Source organism: Nymphaea colorata, chromosome 4, assembly GCF_008831285.2.
Source record: "Nymphaea colorata isolate Beijing-Zhang1983 chromosome 4, ASM883128v2, whole genome shotgun sequence".
Classification (NCBI taxonomy): Eukaryota; Viridiplantae; Streptophyta; class Magnoliopsida; order Nymphaeales; family Nymphaeaceae; genus Nymphaea; species Nymphaea colorata.
In genome coordinates, this window is record NC_045141.1 from 25,955,109 (window position 1) to 25,962,166 (window position 7,058).

General features: G+C 40.3%; 1 long non-coding RNA gene across 1 annotated transcript; it reads right to left on the reverse strand.

The window, feature by feature from the left end:
* On the reverse strand, window positions 1–1,289 carry LOC116253454 (uncharacterized). The gene is made up of 2 exons (XR_004172439.2): window positions 1,073–1,289; window positions 1–490 (listed from the first exon to the last, which is right to left on the reverse strand). It is a non-coding gene; the product is annotated as an uncharacterized LOC116253454 (long non-coding RNA).
* Between the last annotated feature and the right edge of the window lie 5,769 nt (window positions 1,290–7,058).

The following is a 7,058-nucleotide window of genomic DNA, read 5'->3' on the forward strand; positions in this document are numbered from 1 at the left end:
TTTACCAATAAATTATCACTTCATTTCATTGTGTACAATACTACCAAATAACAGCATATGGTCGGCCATGAAACCAGAACAGAACGCATATACACTGCAGACTCTGTATTAACGAGTACCAACTCCCCCAAACCCTAAAAATTCAACAACCAAACTCTACATCTTAGCCATAAAGTGCACTCCCTTGCTGTGAAACCTCTTCATGATCCTCCCCACCTCTCCACGGTCTCCATCGAAGCACGCCAAATCTTAATTCTTATCAAACCAATCTCTCTATTCCGGCAACAGAGAGGTCAGGATTAACTGATCAGCTTGTTTCTCAAGGTTGAATTAATGAAAGAGAAAACCCTGCAAATGAATCAACTTGGCATCTTCAAGCCTGCGCTTTTTTGTCCTAACAGCTGCCTTAATATTCTTTTTATTTGCCCTGACTTCACTTTGTTTGCTGCTTTCAAGGCTTGCGCCTTCGCATCAGGTTTCTAAGCAGGAGCTGTACGCAGAAATTTCAAATAAGGTGACTTCTGTCAAGATTGCCACATGCACTGCAAGATCCTAAGAATTTAATAAGGAGCCGAACATAGACAAGTGCCTCGCATGGTACTGGATCATAATCATAATCATAAAGGTTATCCCAAAAAGAAGTTGGAAGGAAAAGAATTTTAGGGAAAACAGCTGAAAAATGTCCCTTTTCAAGAAGCAAGGTGCCGGTGGAGATGATGAACTCCACAAGGGAAGCAGACCTAAACAAATTGTTGATGATATAAGACAGTTATCATGCCACCAAATACTGCACACACACATATACACAGATAGCGAGAGAGAAAGGAGCGACCCCGAGAGAGAGAGAGAGAGAGAGAGAGAGAGAGAGAGAGAGAGGTGTAGGCGACTTAGCGACATTTGCTCACTGAAGCATAGCGATGGCTCTCTGAAAGGCCTGGTTTCCATTGTTGGTCCTCCTCGATCACGAAGGATAGAGAGGAACCATCTGGAACCGATTGCAAGAGAGAGACAGAGAAAAACAAATTGGGCGTTTTTGAAAAAGGGACACATCGAGAGCAAGAGAAACCCTTACATGAGAGGCGACTGTGGCGTTGGCGAATCGGCAGAGGAGCGGAGCAGAAATGGCGGAGCAGCGACGTTGAGAAAGGCCTTTGGTGCGACGGTGAGAAGACGGTGAGAAGTTTCTTTGTCAGGGAGGAGCAGCTGCAGAGAAGGAAAAGGGTGAAATACGACGGGAGGAGAGGGTGTCGAGCGGGTGAAATTCCACCCGCTCGAAAGTCCGAGGTGCGAGCTCGGACTTTCGAGCGGGTGGAATTTCACCCGCTCTCTTTTGCATTAAACGGGGTGAAATTCACCCCGTTTGATGCGTTTTTGGTGGGGCGGGTGAAATTTCACCCGCCCGTACCGTTTTTTCTCTCTTCTCTCATTTTTCCCCGCCTATCAAACCGGGCCTTAAGGTGGCAGTGGAAAGTATCCCTTTCAGAATAATTGCATAGATAAGGTTTTGCATTTGCCTAGCAAAAACAGTTCATACTTTTTAATAGTTCAGTCCTGTCAAATGAACAACTGAGGGATCAACGGAGACATGAATAACATACAGCACATTTTGACCCCTGAGATGAGTCGCGATGACACAGTCTTTGAAAGCTGCATTTGCAAAGCAAGCAATTGCATTTGGTCGACAGCAAATCGTCTAAGGTTGTAAAGAACAGCATCATGAAATAAGCACAGAGGAAAAAGAAGGAATACCTTTGCAAAAAACACAGTGAATCGGAAGCAATGAACACAACGGAACCTGATTGACTTACTAACATTTTCATTGGAGGATAGAAATTACCAAGGCTGTCGCCAACTTTGACAGTTTCAATCCTTCCTTCCAAACGATGGCAAAGCTAACCTTCCCAAACAACAGTGGTCGCTGTTTCTACTCCAAATTCTGCAAGTTTGCGTTTGGTGTGCCGTTACTGAATCTTTTCGCCATGAAGCAATCGCCCAAGCAGAAGTTCTTGAGGCGTCGGCCCAGAAATCTTATTTTTCTAAAAAACATCAAAATAAAAAGCCCTTAGGAACTTTTTAGAAGTTGCAAAATAAATACGTAAAAGGTTTTGCTAAAAAGTTGATAATTAGTATTTTTCTAGTTGGTGGTCTATAAAAAGAAAAGTAATTCGGTTTTCATCGGCCTTTGGTAGGTGAAGTGAGGCACATGCTCTACCTTGGATATCTCGTTGAAAGATAGCAGCTACGCACCTTGGTAAGCTACCCATCTAGTAATAAATTCTCTGTTACCTAGTTATGGATATCTCTTCAAAATGCATCTTGGGAGTTGAGCTTTTGACCAATTTTCCACTTGAAAACCATATAGTACTGCGTTTGTTTAAGCTGGACAAAGTGTCTCAGAGGAATAGATTTTGGATTTTGTCCACAGCATACCAGGTAATTAAACTAAAGAAATACTCAAGCCGAATGCTATCGATACCTTTTTCTTTAAATTGATGACACCTTTCCCAAAATTTCTATGCCATTCCTAAGGGGTGTTTGTTCTGTTTTTGACTAAATATCCATATATATATTGCTAAGATACTTTGTTTTCATAGTTCAATAATGTAAATAGACAATGGACTAAGAGTTAGTGGTACTTGGTCTATATTTCTGTTAATTTTTTTTACTTGTGTCTCACTTTTTCTTTGTCCCAGTAATTCTAGGGGTGGTAAAAAAAAAATGAGAGGGACTTATCGTTGGAGCTGTGTCTTAAAATATCTGAGCATACCAAGCAACCAACAAAAGTACTACTGCTATAGAAATCCTAAGACATGTTGACGCTTTCAAACACGCCATCCAGTTCAATCCTTAAATCTCAACATCTAATTATATGGAGATAAGATACAGAGTATCCCAACTGCTCAATATTTGAAATTACAAACATTGGTTAAGAGGTAACTTTAAGCAGCCATTGCAACAGTAAAGTTAAACCATATTTTAAAATTTTTGCTTGTAACAGGATTCCGAGACAACACAGGATTCCAATAAATGAAAACCCTAAAAAAAAAAAAGGAAAGGTATATGATTACGCTTTTTGAGCAAAAAAAAAGGATTTTTGCTCCATATTCGATGTTGGAACCTTTCAAAAACTCATAGTGATAGATCGCTGGCATGTGCTAACCAGCCTCGCATAGTAATGAAAATTTAAAGCGTGCAACATTTAAGACGCTTCCTTTTTCCTGTATCAGTTTTCTTATTTTTACGGAATACTGCGTCTCCATTTGTACAGATTCACCTTTCTGATGGCATGATTTGTCGTTCCACTGAATATAAGAAGCTACCAACTTAGAAAGGTAACGAGATACAACTGCGGCCCTTTTGATCAAGTATATGGAATACCAGTTTTCTTTAGTTGTTTCTTAGTTAGGGAAAGTGCTTTCAAAGAATAAAAATTTTCCCGAGAAGAAATTAAGACGAGGGACCAAAGGCCTGCTTCCGCCAAGTGCCGCGTTCTTGCTCTTCAAAGCACTGACATCCTCCTCAGTGCCATACTATCTTTCTGCAGTTCATGAGGCAATCCATGTGACATGTGCCTCCTTTCTTCACACTCTCTCTCTCTCTCTCGTATACATATATATGGTTAACACCATCATTCTCCACTTCCTCATCTAGATTCCATTACAAGGCCAACCATAAACACCCATTACTTCAACATTTACTCTTTCCAACAGGATGCTTTCAAATGGTCAAAAAGAAAAAAAAGCCAGTCTCTTATTACAAGAAGTAATCATGTGAATCCAGAAGATCTAGAATTTTTTCTTTGGCAGATTACCTTTAGAAGTTATCTGCAGAACCCTCACTTTATATGTATATATATTACCTGCCTGACTTTTCTTGAAAGCTATCTGTACTGGCTTAGTGCAAATGCCTGTCAAGTTCACAGGAGCAGGAGGAGGTTGGAGAGAGAGTTTCGGTTAGAAAGAATTACTTTTCGAACTAAAAGAACAGTGTTGGGAATTACAAAGTTTTACATGCTTGAACCTTATGTCGTTTACCTCCAGGCCTTCTCCCAGTTGTTTGCAAGAGTAAGATACGTGTATGAGAAAGAATGAGAAAATTGTCCAGAGTTGTGGTCAAAAGGAGGATCCTAAACGGAAAATTCTATGGCACAAGGGAGCGTTAATAACCCATCGCAGAGCCAGGGCAGGAGCAAGAATAAGTAAAGACCCACCAACCAGGCCTGACGCCGATATAAATCCGGCGAGCTGTAGACTGAGCACCGGTGGGGCCACAGGCCATCCATGGACTCCATCAATTCCCTCCCCAATTTCGTTGGGATCTCACAACAACATCATTAAGCTCGCATTCAAAGCCCCCAACCACCCCTCTCTGTTACTCCTATATAACTTAATGTTAGAAGTCTCAGTTCTCCACCACCTGACTCTAGAACTCTGTAGGGAGAGAGAGAGGGGGAGAACGAAAGCGAGAGATGGCGAAGAAGGTGTTCTTTGTTTTTGTAGTGGCTGCCTTGATAGCAGCAGTAGCGGGCGCTAGGGAGATGCCGAGCGATGCAGGGTTGCAGGATGAGAAGAACTTCATAGTGGGGAGTGGCATCGGAGCCACCGGCGGAATCGGCAGCTTCGCAGGAGTCGGGCCGCTTGGTATTCCTTTCGCCGGGTCGGCGGGGCGGGGGGAATAGGCGGTGGAATCGGTGGTGCGGGGGGGCTGGGTGGAGCTGGAGGACTTGGTGGTCTCGGTGGGCTCGGCAGCGGCGGCCTCGGTGGGCTCGGCGGGCTTGGTAGTGGGATTGGTGGCGGACTCGGCGGCGGGGGGCTTGGTAGTGGGATTGGTGGCGGATCTGGCCTCGGTGGCGGTTCTGGCATCGGAGGCTTCCATCCATGAACCGTGCTGGTTTGCTTAGTAAAAAGATAGGCAAGCATCTTATATAGGCTTTTTTTCTTTGTGTGTTCTTTGTTCTTCGTTTTGGCTTCTTTATCCTTGGTCTGTTTTAGTTGCGTTTATAAGAGTCGGTGAAGTGCGTCGATGTAATGAACGCAGAACGTGAATGTATGAGGGTTTGTGTTTGTGTTCCTGGAAATCGTCTTCTTGTTGCGTTTGATGCTTGGACGTAAAATAGTTTGAAGTTGCTTTGCTTGCCGTCCATCTGAAGGATGAACGGCTCTGATAGCGTTGAGAAATATACTACTGTTTTTAAAGTAAATACGGACGGCCGAGATGAATGGAAGAGGAAGAGATGAAGATCTTTAAGGTCGTACTCGGTACTTAATTTTGAACTGTTGTTCTATGTGTTACATCCAACGGTGACAGGTGACCTTGTGCATGGCGTCGAGAAGGACACGCGGTCCATCACTGTTTGCTTCTTTTCTTACAACAGAAAAATTACAACAGCGCGGATAGGTTTTGAGCTATTCGCAGAAACACTACATATATTTGAAAAAATTACAACTTTACGGCTAATTAAGAAATTGATTTTCTACTACATGTCTCCGGTAGCTGATCAGACATGTCTATAAATATTAATGTCAACCGACGTTGCTTCCTTAGACGTATATCAAGCAAGGTCAAACTACCTAATTATTTCAGGTGTACTTATGCAAATGTGCTAAAAATGTAGTATATTTCCTTTTCAAATTTGAGCATATCAAGAGTAGCATAAACACGCTTCGAAAGAGAGTTTACAATTTGACCATGTTGAAACATTTTTGAAATTCTAATTAAGCATGTTCGTAAGAAAAAAAATTTAAAGCTTAAGTTTTCAGTGCTTTAAAATATTTTTAAAAGCTCAAGTATGTTTCTCAAAAATACGCTTAAGTTTCTCACGTACTCACAAAATCTTGCTTATGAATGGTATTTTATAAACATTAGAGTTTTAAACGGTAAGGTTTTTTTTCGAGTATAATACGGCGAACTTAAGAAAACAAGGTAAATTTTTAAAAATTTTAAAAAACTAAAACTGAATAAAAAAATGAAATAAGTAAGACAAGTAGATTTGCAACAAATAAAGATAAGTAGATTTGTAACAAATAAAAAATGAAAAAAGAAAAAAAATTATTTGACATTAAAAAAAAACTGAAAAGGTGCAAAAAATGGTTAAAAACCCATTTTTTTCGTTTTTAATGTTCTTTTTCAATGCATTTTTAAAAGTTTTAAACGGCTAGTTAATTTATCACATTTTTTCACGTTTTAAAAAAAAAAGTGTTTTATGTGACTATTTTAGTACCAGTAAGGAACTTTGATTTGAATTCTTTAACGTTCTCTAACACGGAATACTTTCATACATATGAATTTTGACTTTTTTCAATTCATAAAATTAAATTAAATTAGCAGAAGGAGCGCACTCTTTTCAAATACTAATATTACAGACTATAATTAATAAAATAAAAATAAGAATATATGGAAGCATCAGAGGCAGAGCCACATCTGCATAGTTTCCTTATTTTCAAATTCACATCTTAAATATTTGTTATGTTGTGTATACAAAAGTGGGATGTGAAAATATGTGAAGAGTACTCCTTCTAGATATAGTAATAAATGATGTGCTAAGTTAGTATCAGGTGTGAGGACATCCGTTCTCGGTCGTCTAAACTTCCGACCATCGTCACTCAATCGATCGACCAACCATCAATGCGATTTAAAGCTACCTGGGTGTGTTTGTTTCGTAGCGGATCAAATATTACTAGCATTTCAAATCTATAAATTTAAAGGTCGAACACCCCTTCCTCGCTTTATGCAAAAGACATTCTTTTCAATTACTTGTAGCCTATCAAACACGAGACTGCCTCGGAGAGAGAGAGAGAGAGAGAGAGACTCAAAGATTGGCTTTATTGTGATATAAAGAGATTGATAACCAAACAACAAAGGACGAGTGGTTCAAACTAGAAGCAGACAGACACTGGGGAGTGTTTAATCATCTCCAAATCACAGCACGCTAAAACCAGAAACTTGATTACTGGGAATTACTTACTACGACACTCGATTGAAGTGGGAAACTGCTACAGAGTCACTAGTTAACTGGTTAAGGACAAGTTCCACAGCCACTTCCACGCAATGCAATTCTT